Here is a 26,504-nt window from a genome sequence, read left to right on the forward strand (position 1 = left end):
CACACACTACCTCTGTCTATCTCCTCTTCCAAGGGAGATTTATGCATCCTCCCTTGGATCATCCTTGGTTCTTAATGCTTTGCTTTGATTCTTTTTTTTTTTAAACTTTTATTAACTACACTTTATTCACTTTGCATCCCCCATAAACCCCTTCCTCCTCCCCTCCCAATCCCACCTTCTCTCCCCCTTCTTCACGCATGCCCCTCCCCAAGTCCACTGATAGGCGAGGTCCCCCTCTCCTTCCTTCTGATCTTAATCTGTCAGATCTCTATCTTAATCTATCTATCAGGAGTGGCTGCATCATCATCCTCCATGGCCTGGTAAGGCTGCTCCCCCTGTAGGGGGAGGTGATCAAAGAGCAGGCCAATCAGTTCATGTCAGAGGCAGCCCCTCTTCCCATTACTATGGAAGCCACATGGACACTGAACTGCCATGGGGTACATCTGTGCAGGCGTTCTAGGTTATCTCCATTATGGTACTTGGTTGGAGTATGAGACTCTGGAAAGATCCCTGTGTTCAAATTTTCTGGTTCTGTTGCTCTCCTTATGTAGTTCCTGTCCTCTCCAGATCTTACTATTTCCCACTTCTTACATAAGATTCCATGCACACTGCCCAACAATTGGCCATAAGTCTCAGCATCTGCTTTGATAGTCTGTAGGGCAGAGCCTTTCAGAGACCCTCTGTGGCAGGTTCCTAATTTGTTTCCTGTTTTCTTTTTCTTCTAATGACTATCCTCTTTGCCTTTCTGGATGGGGATTGAGCATTTTAGTCAGGGTCCTCTCTCTTGATTAGTTTCCTTAGATGTACAGGTTTTTCTTAATGCTTGATTCTTAATGTTGCTTTGCTCTTGTCGATTCCCATTTTCATTAATTTCACCACTGATTTGATGATTTCTTCCTAGCTCCTGTTTTGAGGTTGGTTTGTTCTTGTTTTTCAAAGGCCTTAAAGAGCATCATTACATTATTCATTTTAGAGCTCTCATTTTTATGTGGGTATTTAATATTACAAAATTTCCTCTTTGGATTGCCTTCCTTGTGGCTAATAGACTTTAGTGTGTTGTGTGTTCATTACTGCTCACTTCTAGAAGTTTCCTATTTTCTTCATGATGTCTTTATTGACTCAGTTATAATTATCAGTTTGTTGAATCTCCATAAGCCTGTATATTATCTGTAATTTCAATCGCTATTGTTAAATATCTTTATTCCATTGGGGTGAGACAGTATACAAGATGCTATTTCATTTTTTCTGTTTTGTTGAGATTCGCTTCTGACCTAATAGATGGTCAATTTTTGATAAATGTCTATGGTCTGCTGAGAAGGATGTGTGTTTTTAGATTTTTTCCATAAGCCTCTCCCTCCTCCCCTCCCCGCCCCACCTTCCTTCCCCTTCTTCGCGCATGCCCCTCCTCAAGCCCACTGAGAGGGGAGGTCCTCCTCTCCTTCCTTCTGATCTTAGTGTATCAGATCACATCAGGAATGGCTGCGTTGTCATCTTCTGTGGCCTAGTAAGGCTGCTCTCCCCTCAGGGGGAGGTGATCAAAGAGCAGGCCTATCAGATTATGTCAGAGGCAGTCCCTCTTCCCATTACTATGTAACCCACTTGGACACTAAACTGCCCTGGGCTACATCTGTGCAGGGGTTCTAGGTTATCTCCATGCCTGGTACTTGGTTTAAGTCAGTATTCTGTAGATATCTGCAGGTGTCATTTTACTCCAGTGTTTCTCTATTTGTTTTTTGTCTGCATGACCTCTCTATTGGTGAGAGTGGACTATTGAAGCCACCCATTTCCATTGTGCTGGGGTCAACTTGTGATTCTGGAACTAGTTCTGTGTCTCCTATGAAATTGGGTATGCCTGAATTTGATGCATATATTCATATATGCATATATATTCAGATTTGTAATATCCTTTTTGTCAATCCCTCCCTTAATGAGTATGAATGATCTTCCTTATCTATTAGGAATAGTTTTCTTTTGGAGTTTCTTTTATCTTACATTACAATAGCTACACTGCTTCATGTTTTTGTTACATTTCCTTGGAATAGCTTTTTTTCATCATTTCACCCTAACATGGCGTCTATTGTCAGTGGTTAAGCATGTTTTTATTGAAGACAGCAAAAAAGATGAATACTATTTTTTAATATCATTTTCTTGTCTGTGTATTTTTATGGGGAGAAATGAGACTTATAGCAAATAGTTATTTGTTTTTTGACATGTAAGTGTAAACTTCTATCATCTTATTGATTTTGTGTTTTTTTAGATCTCTTTGAATTAACAATCCTGGCATATTTATTTGTTCTCTGATACCCTTTTGTTGTATTTATCCTTCTCTATAGATTAGACTGTACATATCCTCTGTACAGCCTCCTCAGTAATCAGAAATTCCTTTATTTTTTTTTATTGTGGAAGTATTTTATTTCTTCTCTAATTATTAATTGATAGTTTCTTTTCTAGGTATACTAGTTTGGGTTTACAACTGCTGTCTTCCAGACCTTAAAATAAATATTTCCACCCCTACTGGCTTTAAAAGTTTTATTGAATAATCAGGAATTATTCTAATGGTCTTCTGTTTGTAAACAACTTGACTTTTTTCCATCCTTTAGCACCCTTTCCTTATTCTATTTAACTATAATGTGTCCTGGGAAGGTTTTATTTTTTCTGTAACTTTTTTATTATTATTTCTGTTAAGATCTTGTACCTGGACAGCTATATATTCCTTTTAGTATAGAACTTTTTTTTTCTGTGAATTTACTGAAAATATTTTCTATTTTTTTTGTTGTTGTAGTGTTTTTCTTCTTCTGTGCCCATAATCCAAAGGCTAAGATCTTTTCATTTTATCCCAGAGCTCTTATCTTCCAATCGTCTCTTATCATTTTAATCATTGGCCTTTACTGAATTATCTGGTCCCTCTACTTAGTCTTCCTGCCCTGATACTATCTTTACTACATGGTCCATCCTACTGGTAAGCCTTTCCATTGAGGCTTTCATTTGGCTTATTGAGGTGTTCATTTCCAGGAGCATTTCAGTTTGGTATCTGTTCCTTAATATTATCTCGTTCTTGAATTGTATTTTCAGATATGTGTTGGCTTCTGTTTTATATTCACTTCTTTGTGTTTGTTCTACTAAACTATATTCACATCTCTTTGAAATGCCAGATGACACTGGTAATCTTTTATTAATTCATTGTTGGGGAGTCATAACATATTTCATTCCACATAAAATACTGTGGGAATGAATCAATTGGTAGCATGCTTGCCTAGCATACTTGAAGCTCAAGGTTTGATTCCTGGCACTGAATAAATCTAGGCCTGATGCTACACATTTGTAGTCTAGACATTTCGGGAAGGGAAGCCATAAGATTGGAAGCTCAAGACCATCTTTGCCTAATTAGACCAATCTGAGCTACCTAAGACCCCAAGTAATCAAACAAAATCCCACATAAAGGAGCAATCATGTTAATATGAAGGTTTCCTTAATATAAGCATGAAAATATTCATGATTTAATTTTTAATTTTTTTTTCAATGCAGTTTATTCAGGAACCTTGAACAATCCTCGGACCCTGGGGAAAGCCAGCCCACAGCTTAAATAGCCTCTGGGTAGCCAACCCCAGCATGCCACGTGGGCAATGCAGATAGGTCCACATACATGGAAGCAAGCCAGATCCTCAGCCTTAGCTAAATGTGGAATTGTTTGTGACAGAGAGCACTCACCATCGGGAAGGTGGAAGGCGGAAACCAGCTCCATCTTTAAGGCATAGCATTCCGCAGCTCTCTACAGTTCCCCCTTTTTGTTTTAGATGCATTAAGCAAGAGTAGAGGTCTGATCTCTGATATTAGAAATAAATTGGGACTTTGTACCGATGTTCATTTAGGTGTCATCCACCCAAAGAGCATCAGACCTGTCCTATACCTTTTTCTCAGAGGCGGGACCTGGGGCATCAACCCACATGCAACCAGACATGCTCTTCTCTGGGTCCAAAGCGGCTGACCCTGAGTGCAGTGCTTAGCCTCGCATCCTGAGTGTAACTGAAGTCCAAGTGGATCAAAGACCTCAATATAAAACCAGACACATTAAATCGGCTTGAAAAAAAAAGTGGGAAATACCCTAGAACTCATTTGTACAGGGGAAAACTTCCTGAACAGAACACCAACAGCACAGGCTCTAAGAGCAACAGTCAATAAATGGGACCTCATGAAATTGAAAAGCTTCTGTAAAGCAAAGGACACCGTCATCAAAACAAAGCGACCACCTACAGATTGGGAAAGAATCTTCACCAACCCTTTATCTGACAGAGGACTCATATCCAGTATATATAAAGAACTAAAGAAGCTGAAAAGCAGCAAACCAAGTAATCCACTTAAAAAATGGGGAACAGAGCTAAACAAAGAATTCTCTGTAGAGGAATACCGAATGGCAGAGAAGCACTTAAAGAAATGCTCAACCTCACTAGCCATTAGGGAAATGCAAATCAAAACAACCCTGAGATTTCACCTTACACCCATGAGAACGGCCAAGATCAAAAACTCAAGTGACAACACATGCTGGAGAGGTTGTGGAGAAACGGGAACCCTTCTCCACTGCTGGTGGGAATGTAAACTTGTACAACCACTCTGGAAATCAATCTGGCGCTTTCTCAGACAACTAGAAATAGCGCTTCCTCAAGATCCAGCCATACCACTACTGGGCATATATCCAAAAGAGGCTCAAGTACACAAAAAGGACATTTGCTCAACCATGTTTGTAGCAGCTTTATTTGTAATAGCTAGAAGCTGGAAACAACCCAGATGCCCCTCAACTGAAGAATGGATGCAGAAATTGTGGTACATCTACACAATGGAATATTACTCAGCAATTTTTAATTTTTTAAATGTATTTATGTGTGTGTGTATTCATATCCTTGCACTGGACTAAGTTGATGTTAGAACACAACATGCAGAGTTGAATTTTTCTGTCACATGGGGCCTTGGGCTGGAACTCAGGTCATCCCACTGACTGGAAAGTTGCTTTACATACTAAGTCATCTCATTATTTTATGTTTTCATTAGCATATGTTCAGCTTCTTATCTTTAATAATTTCTTGTAAATTTAAAATTTTTCTTCTGAGTTGACTACAATTATTACAGTTGAGATTTCTGATAAGAAAGTGTATCATTGACAGACTCTCTCTGAACTCTTGATTCTTTCCTCATTTCCTAAGCAATGTGTGAGAGCTAAGTGCATCCTGGAACAGACTAACTGACTTTCTTCAGTTTCTCCCCATCTCCACAGTCTCCAAGCCTTTTTTTCTGTGCTTCAGATTGTCTCTAAATCCTGATTTACAGATAATTATGCTTCTTCGTTTGCATACTTCTGACTTCAGTGCCAATTTTGTGGATGCCATTTTCCTACTTACGAATCTGTATATGCAGGTTTACGTTTATGCGTGTGCTTTGTGTGTTCATGGATTATATTACATGTAATTTCTAGAAATTCAACTTTCAGGAGCTTTCCTGACTCCTTTGAATTTATTCATCCTCCCCGAGATAGAGAACGTAGTTTCACAGACAGATCTGGGTGAGAGTGGAGCACTTACATGAAGAATCTGTCTCCTTGCTGCAGTGCTGGATTTATGCTTCTTGTAATTGCTGATTGAAAATGTAATCGTGGGGCAATCCTAGGCTGAACAGAGTCCTTTATTTAATATGGGGAGGCTTGCCACTTTAGGCCCATCCTGTGAGTGCACAGATGGATTAGGGAGTCTACTGTTATCCTGGAAATAGCACATGAGAGAAAGGACAGTGAGGAGGCTGTCGTGCCAGCTGTATGGCCTTTACTCCAGTGAGAAGATATAGAACTGGGCCTCAGCTGTCTTTGCAGATAGAGTGTTCATTTAAAGAGGAAATTACACTGAAAAAAAGTAGGACATGTGGAAGTTATTCACACTTCATCTCTGACTTCGCAGAAAAAGTGAAAAAAGGGATATAGTTGTCATATCTTACAGCTGGCAGGACACAGAGGAAAGAGAGTGCAAATCACATCTCTGTTAGTAAGCCCTTCTTCCCCGGAATCCAAAGACCTGGGCTCATAGACAGTATCACACAGCGAAGAGGGAGAAAATGAGGTGAGAGTGTAGGGGATAACTCCTACGTCTGACCTTGACTACAGTAAAGGAGAGATCCAGGATTTGGGATCCCAGATCGCCTGAAGATAACTGTGAATTGTGGAATGCTACATGGTGTGGTGTCTCCCATCCAGACCACTGTAGTCATCGTTGATCTTTGGAAGAAACAATGAAGTAAATGGTGAGAACCTTTTGGGCTGAAATGGGCCTGCTAATATTTCTGCTTTAGTGTCCCCTTAAAGACAAGTTTAGAATGGAAAATGACAGGAGTTCTTACTATTATCTGGAAAAGGTGTCTTTATATGATGCTAAACCTTGAGTATCTTATAAATGTGTAAATTTATGTGAAGCAAACTGTGAAGACAGCAATTTAGATGAAGGGATCTATGAACAGGGTAGGTTATTCTGAGGAGCTATATGAGTCTTACATGATACTTCTGATGCCATAGAGGGGCAGAAGCCAATAAACCAGATTTCTATGACCATTTTTAATTGTTACATCAGTAAAAGCAGCGATTTCCTTGGTTTATTAAGCCACAGTCTAGTAGAAATGTGTGTGTGTGTGTGTGTGTGTGTGTGTGTTTAATCTGTTGCTTTGTGTCCTATGTGAGTAGATGGTTATTCACCCTGTAGCTGTGTATCATTTGAATGGTAGATCTGATCTATATAGGAAAGTTAGCGCAGAAAGCCAGGGAAATCAAAGCAGTAAGGAGCATTCCTTCATGGTTTCTGCTTCAGGTTCTGGCTCAAGTTCCTGCTTTGGCTTCCCTCAGTGATGGATTGTGACTTCTAAGCCAAATAAATTATTTCCTCCCAATAGTGGTTTTGGTCAATGTTTTATCACAGTAAAAGAAAACAAACTAGGACATGAAGAATAATACCTAATATTTAAAAAAAAAATCTCTTTAAAACATGGCCATGAACACCAGAAGAAGATTGGAAAAAACGTATCACACACACACACACACACACACACACATTCATGTTGCTTAAAACATATCTCAGGTTCCTTCTTCTTTGATTTATAGAAAATGAAACTTAAAATGGAATTCAGTCAGTCAGATGACTTACATGTGGCAAATGTTTTTTGTCCATAACAAAATATTATGAGCCATTTCACACTTATTTTCTAAAACAAAATAGACATAATTGCATACTTCTATTTGCATAGATAAGAAGTGATAAAATACTAGTTGTACATATAAATCACGCATGCATTCATATACAAACAAATAACATATGTGCTTAACAGGTTACACTTAGGGATACATACCTGGAAACAATAACAACTGATTTTTAAAAAGGCCATGAATCAGGTAGCAAGTTTGAGCAAGTTTGGAGGGAAGAAAGAGAAGAAAAGAATTTTAATTAAAATACAATCTCAAAACTAAAACAAAAAAACCTTAATATCTTTAAAGATATCCTTACTTACAATAAACAGATATGTGTATGCTTTGTTGAATATTTCTTTAAATATTTATTTATTTTATTAATTACAGTTTATTCACTTTTTGTTGAATACTTTTAAATGAATACTTTTAACCCAGCTAAGGAGACCGTGATATTTTAATACTTCTTAATAGTTTTATTCGTGCTTATTTTTAAAAGATTGCAGCGTTTTCTGTCTTCATGAGCTCTATATTCTACATTGGTCTTGACACAAATTCTTTCTGATTTTTGCCCAGCAGTGAATAAAAGGATTAGAGACTAGAGAACAAAAAAAAAAAAAAAATGTAACAAAACTTCCGCTTACTTATACTTATAAGTTTTTTAACTTATACTTATTGAAAATCTTTCAGCATGAAATCTTCTTAAATGAAAGAAAATGCAAGAAGATTACAGCAACAAGGAAGAAAGAACCAACCATTTACAAAGTCCACGGAAGTACTAGACTTAAAGAGTTTAATTCTTAATTCATTTCCATACTGTTTCCATTATGTTATGTTCCTGGGATTCAGAATATCAGAAAAATGTGAGCCACATATTATACAATATAGACTTCTTCATTATACCATGAAAAGAAAAAAGTCAATTGTAACAAAAGGGAAATGAGCTCAACGCTTCTTTTGATAATCACATAAGAATGGAGGGTTATTGTTCCGGGCCAGAGTCTAGCAAGTCTACACTGCTTAGCCAAAAGTCGTTTCATGGGGCCTGCTCCCAGAGTCACTTGCCCTCCCTGAATAGAAGCTTCACACTTAACTGTAATATAGTTTATTCAAGTTGTCCAACAGTCAACTATTCATCTGCTCAAACTCACTTCCTTCTCTGTTTTATTAGTAGCTGAATGTTTGGACAGTGGAGACGTCTTTACAAGCACCCTATTGCTGCTTATTCCTCTCAAATGCAGAGACGGGCTGTGTTTGGAATCTGCTGGAAGCACACCTCCAGGCTGTTTTTGAGAGGCTTAAATGAAGAATGAAGGCCTTCCTTGAGTGTGGGTGGCGTAACCCAAGGACTGTGGTTCCACATGAAATAAATAGGAAAGAACCTAAAAGGCCAGTTGATTACCGGCATTCCCTGGTTTTTGTTTCCTGATTGCAGACACATGTCACAGGCTACCTCACACACATGCTACCATGCTGTCTTGCCATGTTGGACATGTTAAACCACTAACCAAAATAAATCCCTTTCCACTTAAGTTGCTTCTTCTCAAGTATTTTGTCCTCATAAAGGATAAAGTAACCAATTCATCGTGTTTCATGATTTAAATAACAGATCTCTAGTTACTTATGTCCGTAATTGTATTGCTTTCATAGATTTTGTTATTATTATTACTTCATGGCTTTTGTTTGCAGTAAAACAATATACTTTAACTTTCTATTTTATAGCCTTGGATTTTTTATCCTCCCTTTAAAACATTTTCGTGTTCTCACATACTGTATTTTAGCAAACATTCTCTATGTTTATCTTTGTGTGTCTGTCTCCTTAATCTCTCATTTTGAGATTGATATAGTGAATAAGATATGAGAGGAACACACTGTGTTGTTAACAGCATAAGCAGAATTGATTGAGTATAAAGAAGTATGGAGAACTTTTTGTTGTTTCACGCATCCCTTAGCTGATCCAGGTATACAAATTGATATTTAATCAAATGAGAAAATAGCTAAGTACCTTCTGTCACTACACTGTAGATCTATATAAGATTTATGGCTGGGATAAATTCTCACACATCATAATTCAGAATATTACTGGGAGTTAAGACAGAAGAAAGAAAAGCAAATGCTGGATAACAGCAACAGTCCCTTATTTTCTTTGTAGCCAAACAATTTAAATAAAATTAAATTATCATAGCCTAATTTTCCCTTTGCATATGTCTAAGAAGTAGTTTCACAAAGTGCACTGCATGTGTTATTATAGTGTATATAACATAAAAAGCAACATATACTAGCTAAAAACAAACTAATTCACTAAACTAATAACTATATTTAAAAAAATTCTTCAAATTTTTAGGTTAAAACAATATTTTAGTAAAAAAAGTATGCATGTACTCCTTAAAATATTAAAGTGTGGGCTAGGAAGAGAGTTCATTTGGTAAAGTACTTACTTGAGAATGAGGACCTAAGTTTGATGTTAAGAGCCCCCTCGGGGGGGGGGGGGAAGAAGAAAAAACAGAGTGTAGGGAACATCCCAGGCCTGGAGGGGGAGGGAAAGACAGGTCCATGCTCATCACTGTCCCCATAAGTCTATGGGAAAATTCCCAGTAAGTCAAAGATTCCATTTCTAAACACATTTATAAAGCTTCTAAGAAATGAAAGTTGGAGTTGTTCTAGGCTCCACATGCATACTTATGCACACATGTACTTTACATACCTTAGCGCCTGCACACACACTCATGCACACACTGGAAATGCTTCTAAACATTTCAATCCAAAAGGAAGTGCTATGAGCAACATGTGCTTCTTAAATTTCAGAGTGCGAAGCAGAAGATGTCATAAATGTAATTCAGTGAGTTTGAACATCCAGGCAGGTTGACACAAAACAGCAAACTCACCAGCTGCTGACCTATTCTCAGTACTGATATACTAGACTTCTTAGAATACACCTTCTTAGAATACACCTAGGATTTTGACTTTTACCGTATAGTTTTTCTGTCTTACTAGAAGCTCCACAGAGTAGTTGATTCACATGCTTATTCTTCTCTATCTCTGTTTTTAAAGTCTATAAATGTAAATGCATTCATGAGAGAAGATCCTACTTCCTAAAATAGAATATTAAAATAAGTCTTTTAATGTTAGACATGAAACATATGCTCATCAAAACAGAATAATTTTAAAATTTCTCCTTTGACTTCAAAACATCTTGTGAATGTTTAAACTAAATTGTTTTAATTTATATTGCACATTTCTATCTTTAGAAAAGTAATGACATTTTATATTTATAGAACTCACTTTCCCAATATTATGAAAACTCCGTAATCCTTCAGAAAGATTTATGATTAGAGTATTCAATAATAAAATTTAAAAACAAGGAACTGAGCCTCCAAAAACATGGATTGTTTGTTTGCCAGTTTCTGTTGGTGCATGATTAAAGTTCGTGATTTTAGTCATTTTATTTTCAAATATTGATTACTTTAATAGAGTTGAAAACAATGAAATAGACAATATGAGTATTTCATTCTCCTGATTTGATACAAAAGAAAATCTGGGAATATTCAGTGTTATGTAATTATTTGGTTTCTGCTATCACTGGAAGAAGGGAATATTGGCATTGAGATACAAAATGATGACTATTTGTTCTTATTTTACATAGCTGGAAATGATGAGGAGAATGTGGGCCAAATCCATGTCTTGGCAATGCCGCTTTCCTTTTGGATGCCTGGGTATGCCTTCCATCCCCTTTCCAGCCACTAATGTTGCCAAACTTCCTGAGCCCATGGTCCATGTTTTACCTTAAAAGCCATGTAGCATATTGTGATTTTTTTTTCATTTCTTTCAGCACCACCTTGAATTCTTTGATTAAATCTCACACCTCATTGGAAATATACTCACAGATCAGATTTTACTCACTTAGATTTATGAAGCGTCAGTGTTTCTTCTTTCTTAGGATAGAGTTTCACCAGCCATTAAGAAGCTGAAATAAAAGCTCTGCCTCCCCCAGAGTCAGAAAGAGAAAAACAACTTCTTTCTGTATCCCTCAAGTCTACCTTTAAAGCTTGTCTAACCTGGACTCCTTAATCCAAGTTCACACCTGCCCTTTTTTGACTCATCTTCTTAGACCCACTTCATTCATCAAAATTTCTTGACATTATAAACGCAAGATAATCTCACTTGAAATACAAATACAACCTAGAAACATGTGCCTCTTTCTCTCTTTTCACACTTGTTCTTGCTCTCAACTTTCCTTCACCCTCTCATATATTTAGACCAAAGTTAAAGATCCAAATCCCTGACTTTGACCTTCCAGGGGCACTGCCACCTCCATGCTCCTGCGCCTCATTGTCCTTCATAAGGAGCTACTACCTGAGCTTCCTCATGTCCAGAGATTTGCCTGATATCTTCTTCTATCACTGTACTTTTGGACTCGTTCTGCTTTCTGTTTGATTGGTTACCCACTGCACATTGATCACATCCTAGTTTTGTCATGGCTTACTCAGGAAATCCTTCTCTGATATCTGGGACTACATAAAACACCATGAGAACATTTGGTGCCCTGTGGTATATTTTTTTTTCTTCATTGCTGTAACCACATCAGAGTTTTATGTCTCACTAGTGATGTTTTTTGATTCGTAATTCTCACTCACTGGGAAATAAGTAACTTAAGTGTTAAGGAGCGAGTCTAGTTTTCTACCTCCTGTAGCAATGTATCTCATACAAATTTTCTGGTCTGTTTTGTGCATGATGTGATCAGATGAACAAGCAATGTAACCAAGCAGGAGAAAGTTTCTGTATCAAAGTAAATAAGTAGGAGAGAGTTCTCATCTCAGATTTCTGACAAAGGTTTAAGTCTTCCCAAATACCAGTGACTAAAGAAGACAGATTGAATGTGTCTGTCACCTCTCATTAACCTTATCTTGCCTGTGAGAATGCAAGGAGTACTTCTGAGTAATTTGCAGCCTATTTTCTCACAACAGTTAAAGCTGCCCTTCTTCAGATGAATGGGTTGTTATTGATCAGAAAGAAGGTAGGCTAGCTCCTAGGCTGTAGGTTTGGAGAGACTGCAGCCAAACTGTGTTTTTAGTCTGTTAACTAAAACCTGAAAGGGTTTCCAGAGTCAACGTAAGTTCCATGCATAGTTCTTACTTAAACTGATACAAGAAGGTCTAATAGTCTAGTGAACTATATGGAAACAGAGTTTGAAAAGGATGTTTCATAAATTTATAGAATGTTCTATAAATATTATAGCCATTTGTAAACTGTTTTATTTATCATTATAAGGGAACGTAAGAAAGTAGCATGTATTGTGTATTCATCTATCGCCAACAGTGACTGATGAACTAGCAAGGACTGAGTAAGCTCTTGCAATTTTAAGTTAGATGTCTCTATATTTTTAGTTGAAGGTTATTCTAAAAATCGCAAAGTATATCTAGGAAAATACTGATACATTTTCCTAGAGAAATATATCCAGCATTAAGCTTGGCAAAGAGTCAAGGGCTTTCATTATTTATTCTGAATACCAACTACGACACTGCTTGATTGCTGCAGCATAGTACGGCTTCTCGTCAGTACTGCTAGAATGACACCCTGTGGCTGGATATATCAATAGCAGAACTGTCATGTTATAATCTTGTGGGGAAAATGGTCCTCATAAAATGCAATTTAAGTATTACTTACAAACAAAATGGCTTCAGTGACCAGAATGGATGAAATGGGATTAAAAGCAGCAAAGATTCTTGCTTAAACTAGGAACTGTGTCAAAGTGCAACATAAGGTATGGCACTGATTTATAACATGGGTATGTAAGGATTTCTCATCTAGAAAGAGCTCAGAAACTGCATTGTGCCTGCAACTCCAATTGTATGTTCATCTCTACAGTTGCACATGGAGCCTCTAGACAATGCTGTGCCGTTTGCAGAGAGCCTGTGAGCAGTTTTTGTCTTATAACGAGAACTGAAGCTCAGTGAAGGTTTAGTTTTCCTTCATCTTCTGGCTAATAAAATGTTTGCAACAAACTCTGCCTCAAAGGCTCTAGGCTTTAAAATCTATTGCTTTATTTTCAGGACTGCTAATATAATGATATTGTTTACTAATTATAAATTCAGAATCTGAATGTGGGATCATTTTAAATATTGTCTCTGTTATTAAAAAGAAAGGTTTTTTTTTTTTTTTCTGCCAGGAAGTATGGTATTGCCTAGTTAACATTTCTTTCCTCTCTCATATTTCTGTGTATAATCAATCTTATTGACCTTCATGACCGGTCCACACCTATCTCTCTTGGATTTTGGTTCACTGCAAACACTTGTGAACCTCTGAACATTCAGTAAATTACTATCTGTGTAGCTCACTTGACCTCGAGTCACTGTATAATATGTATACTTTTCATTCGTTTAATTGATTGTTGCCATTTCATTTCCACTTGATCACCTTTCATGTGCATGCTCATAATGACATACTATTACTTGCTATATTCTGGGCTCAAAAGAGCAGTCAGAGAACAATACATGTATTGTTAGATCCTACATTATTCACACAAGAGAATTAAAACAATAACAACCCAGGCAATTGCACAAGTTCTTACATTCAATTTGTGTGCATTTAAGATGACACGTGTTTTTGATCCAATTCCTGTATGGCTTAAATGTGCACTTCAATATCATAAGCAAAGTTGTTACAAATGTTTGTATATTTACTCAACTTTTATGCATGCTACAGATGGGAATATACATGTCAATAAATACATTTTATAATATTGAACAAGACAAAAGAAAATAGCATCTTTAAAAAGTCCCTCTCTGGGACGTGTATATCAGAGAGCTGGGAGGAACATCAGGCAGGTGGGGGAATTCTATGTCTCTGAAAAATTAACTGCAAGCAGCTTTCTAGCATCCCGAGTTCCCTGCACACCCTTTCCTTGATCTTTTCCTTATACAGAAAATACTTTAAATCCTGCCGCTGGCTTATATCATCTATATTAAAGGCCCTGAAAAGTTTTCAAACACTTCTTTTAATCTTAAACATATCTCTCTTTAATCATACTTTGAATGAAAACCAAGTGCCTATCTAAAGGATATCTATCCCTGCATATGTGAATGTTGGTAAAGTATTTAAATTTTAGAATTTACTTTTTCCCACAGTGCTGACAAAAAAAAATGTAAACAGAATGATAAAAACCACCACCACCACTGTGAAAAGAAAATATAGAGATACAAGTTATCACCATCAGCTCGCATTGGTGTTTTGTTTTGTTTTGTTTTGTTTTTTGGGGGGGGGCATTTTGTTGTCTCCTCAGTTAACGGGAGTCTGAACTGTATCTGGGCTGATTGTAGCATTAAGCTGTAGTCAATGGTTACAATATCCAAGCTTTCAATTTTCACATCAGGTTCTTCATATTGGCTTAACTTTGTAAGGAACCAATCTCCAAGGTAGTCTCTCATGACATATATATATATATATATATATATATACTTTTTTTAAAGATTTCTTTATTTATTTAATGTAGATGAGCACTTGTTCTACATGTACACCAAAAGAGGGCATCAGATCTCAGTATAGATGATTGTAAGCCACCATGTGGTTGCTAGGAATTGAACTCAGGACCTCTGGAAGAACAGAGCTCTTAACCACTGAGCCATCTCTCCAGCTCATGACCAGTTCTTAAGTATTGCCAAATACAAAGTTTATCAATAGAACCACTACTCCTGTATTCTCACATTCAGAGCCATGGACAACCTCCAGCCTACAAATATGAACTCAGCAAATCCCTGTAACACCAGAAGCCACACTAAAGAGAGCATCATTAGAGAAGAGAGATTAACAAGCAAAACAAAACACTGGATCACATGTGCTCCTGGTGAGCACTGGAGCTCTGTTCAGTTTAGAATTTCACTTGAGGATGACGAGAGCTCCCTTTAGCAGCCATTCGCTGCTTGCACTAATGTTCCTTTGATGAATCCCAACTGTGGCAGAAATGCTACAGCAGTGAACCCCAAATGCCTGCTCTTAAAGTAAGGCAGGAATGTGGCATTTACCCAGGGGCAAATTAATCCTATTAGCAAGGGTTGGTTTTCCGTAGCCTTATCTATAGTCACACCCGGGCTCAACTGGCAACTGCTCATAATTATCGACTGGGATTTGACTGGGGTTAACGGCTGTTGCTTCAAGTTTCCAAATTCTCTAATTTCAGCTGTCTCTGTGGTTCTCTACTCCGAATGACAAACTGTGTTAACTATAGATATAGAAGGAGACAGGACATTCTAGTTTATCTACATTATGGCCTTAAGTATAAATTTGAAATATACCCTCTTCCTTGTTTTTAATTTGGTCTGTGTTCATGTAATTGAGGAGCTTCTATTTCTGCCTTTCTGAAAGTGAACGATTATCTGTTACAGGACATCTCCTAATGGCATCCACTGTATATGGATGAGTAGCCCATAGAGAGTGACTTTATTAAGATGTAATATCATGATAGTATCATAACATAGCTCTTTAAAAGTGTTTTTGACTGTATGAGAATTTTATACATGTGTATGTGTTTTGATCAAACCCCCTATCCCCAACTCTTTCTCAACTACTGTCACTTTCCCTTTCTGACTTCATGTACTTCTTTTTAACTCACTGAGTCGGCTCAGTGCTGCCTTTACGGAGATGGGACACCTGCAGCCTCACTAGGAACACATCCCTGATGGAAACTGGCAGAATCTATCCATTGCCAGTGGCTCCAGAGCTAGGAGGGAAGCTTCCTTTCCCTGTCGTCAGAGCCTCTATAAGCTAAAGTGTGCGAACGTTCTGTCTGGCCGGTCAGTGCTCTGTCATCGTAAATGCTCCTCTTCTGTGGATCTTATGCTTGTGTTCCCTCTGCCTCAGTGTGACTCCTGAGCCTTGATATAGGGGTGTGACAGAGATGTCTCTCTTAGACCTGTGTTACTCCACAGTGTTATTCTCTGCGCATTGTCTGACCAGTTCTGGGTTTTTATATTAAATGCCATCTACTAAACAAAAAAGATTCTTAGATGAGGTTTGAAAGATGCTTATGCTAAGGGAGTAAGTGTAGGAATTTGGTGAACAACTTGTCTCTATATCCGTTTAGAGAATGCTAGCACTAGGTTCTCTTTTATCTCACACAATTTTGGAAAAGTTAAAGGTACAAGGTAAGAATTCCTTTTGGGACCAGGTATGAGTCCTGAATCTAGTCAGAATGTTACTTTCATAACATCCACGCCACCACTGAACCAGCAGGCAAATCTCACTAGGCCGATATATGATTATAGTTCACAGGGTTCAAAAATGAGAAAGACTGATGATTACTTTTCTTCCATGATAGCATGCATAGAGTCTGTTAGCACATGATGACCCACGGTTATTTAAGCATGTTTTTACCACCTTTGTTGAAGCATGTCCTATGACTCAAGCATGTGGCATGAGGGTCTTATTATCAAGTGTTGTCAGGAAACGAAGCACAATGGAAATAAATCAAAATCTCTGAGGTCTATGAGATCTCAGTGATCAACATCTTGAAAAGAGGCAACAAAGGAAGCTTCAAGTCTGAGTATTGAGTTACATCAAATTGAGTTCTTTGACAAAGAGGTGCCATGGGAAACCACAAGTAATCCAGGCTGTTGCCAAAACTAAAGGTTGATTTCCACAAACTGACAACAAGTTCCTCTTGCTGACAACAATACCTACACAAGTCATTAAACATGGAGAAGTCAATCTTGTGCCCACATTAAGACTTCACCACTATTTTCTAGCATCTTTGGGACAGGAAGGTTCTCTGCATGTTACCAAAGGAGAAATGTAAATAACAACACAGCCACAAAACTTCTGATCTACAGTGCTGTCCTGCCTGCAAGATATGCTAGTGCAATGGTGCCACAAAGCTTATGGAATTAACAAACCAATATCGGATTTGACTTAAGGCTCACTCTACAAGATGAGACCCATACTCAGCACTGCTTAGCTGACCGATAACTTCACAGCAGATAGCCCAGGGATTTAGGGTTAAACTAAATACTACTGTTCTACTAAGATAACTTAGCAATAATATGACTCCTAATGACATTCTACTATACTCGTACATTCAGTGCCTTGCTCAGCCATCATCCCCCTGCAGCAAATGAAAAACAAAACAAAACAAAACAAAACAAAACAAAACAAAAAAACCAGAGAATCAGAGCCAGACAATATTCAGAGATCTTGGCACACTCATCCCTAAAGAGGATAGCTCTCTTAAATACCTCCTCTTGGGAGGCAGAAGGAGTATAAGAGCCAGAGGAGACAAAAAAATAAAAATAAATAAATAAATAAATAAATAAGTAAATAAATAAATAAATGAAGGAAACAAATTCCCTGTAAATCAATAGGATCAAAACACATATGAGACATGCTCTTCTCTGGGTCCAAAGCAGCTGACCCTGAGTACAGTGCTTAGCCTCGCATCCTGACGAACGACTCCACATTTGGCTAAGGCTGAGGATCTGGCTTGCTTCCATGTATTTCGACCTATCTGCATTGCCCACGTGGCATGCTGGGGTTGGCTACCCAGAGGCTATTTAAGCTGTGGGCTGGCTTTCCCCAGGGTCAGATGATTGTTCAAGGTTCCTGAATAAACTGCATTGAAAAAACAAAACAAACAAAACACATATGAACTTATAGAGACTAAGAAAGCATGCACAAGGCCTGCACCAGATGGGGTTCTAGAACAGAAAGGAGAAGAACACACATGCCTCCATCCTCAATTCAGAAGCTATCTGCTAAACATCTGCAAATGAAAATTTAGTTCCACCAAGGGAGTGTCTCTGGGCAAACAAACTGCTTGTAAAGGTAGGCCGCATGCTCTGTAGCAGAGGGCCGATGGAGAACAAACTCAGTGACAACGTGAGAGGCTTCTTGTTTTATAATGTCATGTCAGGGCTTTAAAGACTTTATTTTTATTTTTATGTTTTCTTTCTTTTTACCTTTCAGGTCCTTTGGTCATATATTATGCCTTCAAGTTAAGTGTTTGTAAGGATTCCTGTGTGAGTGAATGAATAGGTCTCTGTTCCTTGTGTGTTTTGTTGAGCTCTTTTCTTTCTTTTGGTTTGTTTTGTACTATTCCAATGTGAATCATATTGTATCATATCATATCATACCATACCATATCAAATCATATCATACCATACCATATCAAATCATATCATATCATATCATATCATATCACTATCCCTTAGAAGCCTGTTTGTTTTCTAATGAGATACAGAAAGGCAGTGTATCTGAATACAGGAAGTGAGGACGAGCTGGGACAATAGATGGAGGGAAGAATGTAATTGGGACTATAATATGTGAGCAAAAAACCCTCTTTTCAGTTGAAAGAAGAAAAAAAAAAGAAGGGCCACCCTCCCAGGCACTGGATATTTTTGTTTGATAGCCAATGGGCCCAGGGAGAGACATTAACAATCTATTTTAGGGTTCCTCTACTTGAACTCCTTTTATACACATGTATGTGTATATTTTAGGAAGCTTTTACTGGATTAGGTTTCCATATAGCTTTCTCAATAGTTCTTAAATGTCATTATGTATTACATATTTCAAATATTAATAAATACAATATAGCTCCATTCTTTGAATTTTTAATGTGACCACACATGAAAATAATTATGTCCAGAAATAAATTCATGCTCCTAATTTCTAATTTTTCAAACTAGACCACATTCAGAGAATAGCATAAATTAAATAAGTGAGTTTTTAAAATGAAATCAAGTACAAAATTATGTTATTTAAGGAAAATTGCCCTATTGTCTACAAAACTCACAGTATATTTTAAACATAATCAGTTATACAATAAATATGAACAGAGTCTGGACTTATGATCCAGGTTTGCATTCCAGATACAAGGGAATCTGAGGTTTGAGGGTTGAAATTTAAAGGATTGCATGGGCTAAGGAGTGAACTCATAGTCAGCCGTGGCATTAGGAAACAAATCGTAAAGGCTGGAGAGCTTGCTTAGTGGATTGAGTGCTTTCCTTGCAAGGAAAGGAGCTAAGTTCAAACACACAGAAATCACATGAAGCTGGCGTGGTGGTAGTCCCCCAGAACGAGACAGAAGACAAGGACAAGGAGATCCACCAGGGACAAATAGCCTGGTGGCAAAACAAGAGACCTTCTGTCAAATAAGGATGAAAATGAAAGCTCCATCCATGTTTGTTTTCAGTCTTCATACAAACACCGTGGCACTGAAGTGCTTGCACATGGCTTTAGACATCTTTGCTAATAAAATCTTATTAAGTAGCTATTAGAGACTGAATTAATAGAAGCCTTACTTTTAAACCTAAAGCTAGAATTTCAAAATAATTAATAAGCTGATTCATACTCACAGTCTGAAGATTTGTTTTCTAAATATTTTTCTAAAGGATAAAAATTATTGTAACTCCACGTAGTCAGGAAAATAGAGTAAAGCCAGAAGCCGTAGAAACAACTTATGCACGCTCTGAACAGAACACATTTTTCCCAACAGTAGTTCTCCTGAATACATCTTTCTTTGAAAATGCTTTGCTTTATATAAAAATAATTAGGAGAACCAATTATCTCCCAGACATTCTGAATTCCTCTAATTGATTTTCATTCCTCATCTTTGACATATGTGTCATGTAATCGGGTTTAGAATACAAGCTTATAGATCATCCTAGCAAGCTGGGACTACACTATTCAAAGAGAAAGTTCACGGCTAAGTTCTATGCATGCAAATTTCTTTCTTTTCTCCTCCCCTCCCTTTCTTTTTCTTTTCCACCCTGCCTGCCTTTCATCTTTTCTTTTCTACATTTATTTATTTGTATGTGTGAGTTTGTGTGTGTGTGTGTGTGTGTACGTGTGCTTGAGCACTCACGGTCCCTACGTCACTTTAGACTTCAGATCATCTGGAAGTGGAGCTACGAGTTGTGGTGAACCATCTGAGGGATGCTGTGAATAGAACTCTAGTCCTCTAGAAGAGCAGCAATTGTTCTTCACCATTGAGTCATTTTCCAGCAACCCCCCCCCATCTCTGTTTTGTTCAATTCAATTAAGCACAGTTCTGTTGTTTCCTTTTACTATTGCTTGTGCTGGCTTCTGCTGGCAATATTCCTCATTCAGACTTCAAGGGACAGCAGCCCAGCAGTGTTTTGGTGGTTATTTGGTGAGTTGTGGGTATTTCCTTTTCTTCTCCCCCCTCTCTTTCTTTGTTTCTTTCTTCTTTCCTTCCTTTCTTCCTTTCTTTCTTCCTTCCTTCCTTCCTTCCTTCCTTCCTTCCTTCCTTCCTTCCTGCCTTCCTTCCTTCCTTCCTTCCTTCCTTCCTTCCTTTCTTTCTTTCTTTCTTTGGTTTGGTTTTTGTATTTGGTTTTAGGATGTGTTTGTTTTGAGGCAGCTTTCTCTATGTAATTCAAGCTGGCCTTGAAATGTTGATCCTCCTGCCTCAGCCTCCCAATGCTGCAATTATAGCAATGTAACACAACTTCTGGCTCAAAATTTTAAAAGCAAAGTTCAGGGAACAGAATTTTAGCTGGTTTTAGACCTTTCTCATATTCCAGAAAATCAAACCAAGCAAGGGTCTCTGCAACAGTCATGGGGCAGGAGAATGACAAGCCATAGGAGGCAAGAAGGCTGGTGAGGTCAGCAGGACTCTGCAGCCAGTGTTGCTTTAGACTTGAAGATTCTGCATCAAAGTTATTTATCTAGGGCATATTTAAACACAACATGATCTGGTGAAAATTATTCTTGTGATGATTAACTGGATTGCATGTGCACAACAAAGCATGCCTAAAACCCTCTACAGAACAAAGTAAACTAAAAGCCCATATCAGATGGGACCACATCAAAGCTTGTAGAGTACACGTGTAAAGACACATTCTGTAGACAGACTGAGAAAAACAAGTTTAGGAGAAGGGTTTGTTGTCAAAAAGTCTTGGGCCATAGAATTTGTGTAAAAGGTCAACAGGCTAGAAAACATGTCCACTCCAGACTTCTGGGTGGACAACTGATTTTTCATGTAGTTAACATTCTAGGCTCTAGTACATGTATGTGAGTACAAGGACCTCTGTGTCCCCTGTTATGCCCCCAACACCTGCAATCCATATGAAGAATAAGGGCCAAAACAACGATGCCCCATTAATGGTACGCACTGTAATGCTTCAGAACACCACATAAAAGTAAAACTAATTTAACTTGAAAGGCTGTCCTGGAAATGGAATTGAAAACTCCTGGAATGCTTGATATCCTCAGTTACTGACTGTGAATGTGAGGATCATGTTCCCCTAAAACTTGGGCCCTCCTGAAGGCAGCTTGGGTACCTTAAAGGAAGACTGCTTTAGCTGGCATCGATGGCATTCTAGCTGATGTCTGAACACGGTTCTTCACTGGTCTCACAGGAAATATGTGAGCAACATTTGCAAGGTGGAGGGAAGTTCAGTTAGTGCAAGCCCATCTCCATACAACCCTGTGTCTCATACAGACTTCTGGCTATGCAGAATTAGGATTTGGGAAACTTTTAGAAGAAACATGACTTAGTTGCCTATGATTTGTTCGATCATCTCTTGGAAAATTATAAGGGAATCAGGAGAAAGAGCTTTCGGAGGGACAAATAGTTAAGGAAATACTGAGATATCAGGAAACACTTGATTCTTCAATGCTAAAGGCAGAGGCTGCCTTTGACCTTGTGAGACTTCATTCCCTTTGTTTTATGTGTTCCCTTCTTTCATTTCACTAGTGTGGCATTTAGAATTCATTTAGTGAACATAGCCCAGTAAGTAATAGTAATAGATCTAATGTGTTATTTCAATCCACATGCTTTCATCACAATTAGCATTTACCAAAATGAGAAGGGGAATATGAATTTCATGTGGAATTTTCATAGCATTTAAAATATTTTTAATATTTTATTGAAAATAAAAAGTTTATTCTGACCAGTTTTCCTTTCTCCAATTCCTCCCAGATCCTGCCCATCCACCAAAATTCATGACTTCTTTCCCTCACTTTTAGGAAAACAAATAGGTAAACACAAATGCAAATAAACCAGAAAAAAAAAACCACAGAGAAATAGGCTGAAGTAATTGGTTTTTAGTTTAAAAACTGATCAGAGACCCCTTCTAATACTAGATTTTATCTTTTCTTCACTGCATCATAGTGACCTTGGCCCACATGATCCAGGTTTTTGGTCCTTTTGTCTCTGTGTCTGTCCTTTCTTCATTCCGCTTTCCCAGTCAGACTTTCACAACCAAACAGTACTGGACATAGCACATATCCTCTGAAACTCAAGCTGAGAGTTGATATCATTGAAAGGTGATTCGTTTAAGTCATGACTGGCTCCTGAGGACTCTGTCTTTAAGTGCAGATTATCTTGCATGACCTTAGGCTTTATTGAAATGGCTTCCTGATATAGAGGCTGCTCAGTCAAACTATGACAGTCTCTATCAGATGTCACCCTCCGCCTTCTTTAGTCGATTGTCGTCTGTCCCTAGGTTTCCACCAATGGCAGCTTGCTCGGAAACACTGGGGACCTGTTTTCTTGTCTTCTGGCAGGAGCAGTTGGTCTGGAATACACACAAATGAGACTGAACTGCCACAGCTGCTGCCGCTGTCATCACGGCCCTCGTGCTGTTTGTGTTTATTAGTGTGTGTGTCTTCATTCTTCTCACGAGAAGGCCAGTCATGCTGGACACCAACAACGTATGGTGGAATGAGCCTAGCATATGAATTTTCAATTTGATTCAATTGAGAAATAGCTCCAAAATTGATGAGATGTATTTCTGGATGAGTCTTTAAGAGTCTGTAGAGACGATTGCGATGTAGGTCAGTGAACCGAGTGAACTGAAATGTAAATTGTATTCAGTATCTTGCTAGGGCACCTCCAGTCCTTCCCCGTCCCTTCTTCTGTGATCCACTCTCTTGGCCTGAGCAGTTGTTGGGTCCTTTGCTTCTTCAACATGTAGGTGTCCACTCTGGGACGTTGCTTTAGTGGATCTCCAGTGTGAAAGTGTTCCTGTGGCTTATAAACACCTGGTTTAGAGTGTAGGTTATGCCTCCTTGTCTGAATGTTAGGGGCTAGAATTCCTTCAGATTTCGAATCATTTCTTCCCTGACCAAGCTGTCACTGAGTAGAGAGTTTAGTTTCCATGTATTTGTAGGCTTTTGGTTATTTCTGTTGTTGTGTTTTAGGCCATGGTGGACTGATAGGATAGAAGGGATTATTTCAATCATCTTATATCTGTTGAGGCTTGCTTTGTGCCCAACTATATGATAAATTTTGGAGAGTGTTCCCTGAGGTGCTGAAAAGAAGGTATACTCTTGCGTTTGGGTGAAAAGTTCTGTAGTTTTAGGTCCATTTGATTTAAGACTTCTGTAAGTGCCATTATTACCCTATTTAGCTTCTGTCTAGATGATTTTTCTCTTGGTTAAGAGTAGAGTGTTAAAGTCTCCCACTATTAAAGTGTTGGAATCAATGTGTGATTTAAGTTTTAATAATGTTTCATTTACAAATGTAGGTGCTCTTGTATTTGGTACATAGATGTTCAGGATTGTGATATCCTCCTGGTGGATTTTTCCTTTGATGAGAATGAAATGCCCCTCCTCATCTTTTTCGCTTAATTTTGGTTGAAAGTCTATTTTATTAGATGTTAGGGTAACTACTCCAGACTGTTATCTGGGTCCTTTTGCTTGAGAAACATTTTCCAGCCCTTTGCTCTGAGGTAGTCTTTATCTTTGTTGCATAGGTGTGTTTCTTGGATGAAGCAGAATGTCGAATTCTGTTTCTGCAACCATTCTCTTAGTCAGTATCTTTTTGTTGGAGAGTTGAGTCCATTGATATTGATAGATTATAGTGATCAATGAAGGTTATTTTCTTTTATTGTAGAGTTGGTGTTACTGTGTTTCTATGCTTGTTTTCTTTTAATTTTTTGTTATGAAGTTATCTATATCCTGTGCTTTCTTGGGTGTAGTTGATTTCATTGGAGTTTTCCTTCTAGTATCTTCCGTATAGCTGGGTTGCTGTGTAGATATTGTTTAAGTTTAATTTTGTCATGGAATACTTTGTTTTCTCCATCTACTTTTATTGAAAACTTTGCTGGGTATAATATTAGTCTGGATTGGCATCTGTGGTCTTTTAGATTCTGCATGACATCTGCCCAGGCCCTTCTGGCTTTCATAGTTTCTGTTGAGAAGTCTGATATCATTCTGATAGATTTACCATTATATGTTACTTGGCCTTTTTCTATTGATGTTTTTAATATTTTTCCTTGTTCTGTATTGTCTTGACTATCATGTGGCATGCGAAGTTTCTTTTCTGTCTAGTCTATTTGGTATTCTGTAGACCTCTTGTATGTTTATGGACATCTCTTTAAGTCAGGAAAATTTTCTTTTATGATTTTCTTGAAAATATTTTCTAGACCTTTGAGCCTGGCATCTTCTTTTTCATCTATTCATGTTATTCTTAGATTTCATCTTTTCATGGTGTCCTTGATTTCTTGGATGTTTTGTGTTAGGGACTTTTCAGATTTTTTTTTTCTTTGTGAGATGTATCAATTTCTGCAATTGTACCTTCAGCACTTGGGATTCTCTCTTCCATCTCTTGTAGTCTGTTGGTGATGCTTACCTTTGTGGTTCCTAATCTTTTCTCTAAATTCTCCAGCTTCAGGGTTTTCTATTTTTGTGTTTTCTTTACTGATTCTAATTCTGTTTTCATGTCTTACACCACTTCCTTCATCTGTTTGAATGTGGATTCCTGTGTTTCCATGACAGCCTCTTTTTTGTTGTTTGTTTCTCTGGATATGTCACTACTTTTGCCTCTACATGTGACACTATTTGTTTAGTTGTATTTGCTTATATTTCTTTGAGAGCTTTATTGTTTCCTCTTTATGTGCCTCTAATAACTGGATAAATATAGATTTGAGATCATTTTTCTGTGTTTCCAAAGAATTAGCATATCCATTGTTTTTTGTAGTTTCTGGTGAAGCCATGATGTCCAGATTTTTGTTGGATGTGTTTTTACTCCAACCTCTAGCCATCTGCTTATCTTTAACCTTCACTGTTTGTTCCTGGAGTCTGTACTTCAGACTGGGTCCAACTGTCTCTGGTGTCTGTAGTAGTCTTCAGGAAGATGAGAGAGGACCACTGGTTTGAGAGTGGATGTCGGTGTTTCAGCTGTAGCTAAAGAAGAAGGTTGCAGGTGCATGTGCGCAAGCATAGGAGTGTGTGTGGAAGAGTGCCTTGAAGGACAGCGTGATACAGCATGTAGATTCTTTGAAGGGTGGAGGAGGTGCTGGCACTGTTTGCAGGCGCAATGTGCATGTCCAGGTGTCCTAAATGCTTTAGTGACCTACAGGCCTGATGTACTGTTCTCATGGTATTTAGATCTGTATGGACTCCCAGAATTATTTGCCTACACTCCACTGGTAGACCCACAGAAGAGGGGTATCAGTGTTGAGAATGTTGTCCCAAGGATCCCCATGTTGCCCACAGTGGGGGTGTAAGTGGGAGTGATCCGATCTCTGGCTGCTAGCTTAGAGTAGCTCTGTATCTGAGGCTCTGCATGCACTCACTTGAAGGAGCACTTGCTTGCAGGCCTAATCAGAGAGCATAGGGATTCCCCCTGTTCTCTAATCTCAGATTTGGGCCCACAGAGGCAAATGAGAGTATAGGAGATCCATCAGCTAAGTGGTGTCCACTGTTTGGACGTCAGGCAGGGAGACCAGTAGTTGGGGCAACAATCTCTGCTGTCTCAGTCACTGATCATGGAAGCTCTTGCTTGGGGCAACCACTCCTGCCTCCATCGAGCAGGGAGGCCCATGCTTGGGGCAAGAGGAAATTCAGAGGTGTAAAAAATTCGCCACTCTCTGTCCCTAGAGACATCCATGGGTGACCTGGATCCAAACTGTCCCAGCTCACAGGTTTCTCCCTCTCACCCAGGAAGCCTCAATGTAGATGTTCTGGCTTCAGCTGCCCTTCCACTCTCCAATTTCAGAGTTTCGGATCCTGTGTCCCTCAGATATGCTGTGTGCTGGTCACTACCACATTGGACTCTTCTCATTGTAACTCTTTATACTAAAATAGATTCAATTACAGCAGTAGCCCTCTAAAATTCTAGAGGATTAGATTTGATTGCCAGAGAAAATAAAGGCACATACATGGTTTTAAATGATGAATACTATTTTACACTAATAGTAAAATGTGCTACCAAAGTTATTATAAGGATTATAGTTAAAAGTACAAATGAAAGCCAAGGGAATACAATGCAGATAATAACTTCACGAGCAGCAAAACATTCCTTCAAGCTAGGCTCATAAGGTATTCATGACGGTGAAGAGAAAGG

Source organism: Meriones unguiculatus, chromosome 2 (genome assembly GCF_030254825.1).
Source record: "Meriones unguiculatus strain TT.TT164.6M chromosome 2, Bangor_MerUng_6.1, whole genome shotgun sequence".
NCBI classification, from domain to species: domain Eukaryota; kingdom Metazoa; phylum Chordata; class Mammalia; order Rodentia; family Muridae; genus Meriones; species Meriones unguiculatus.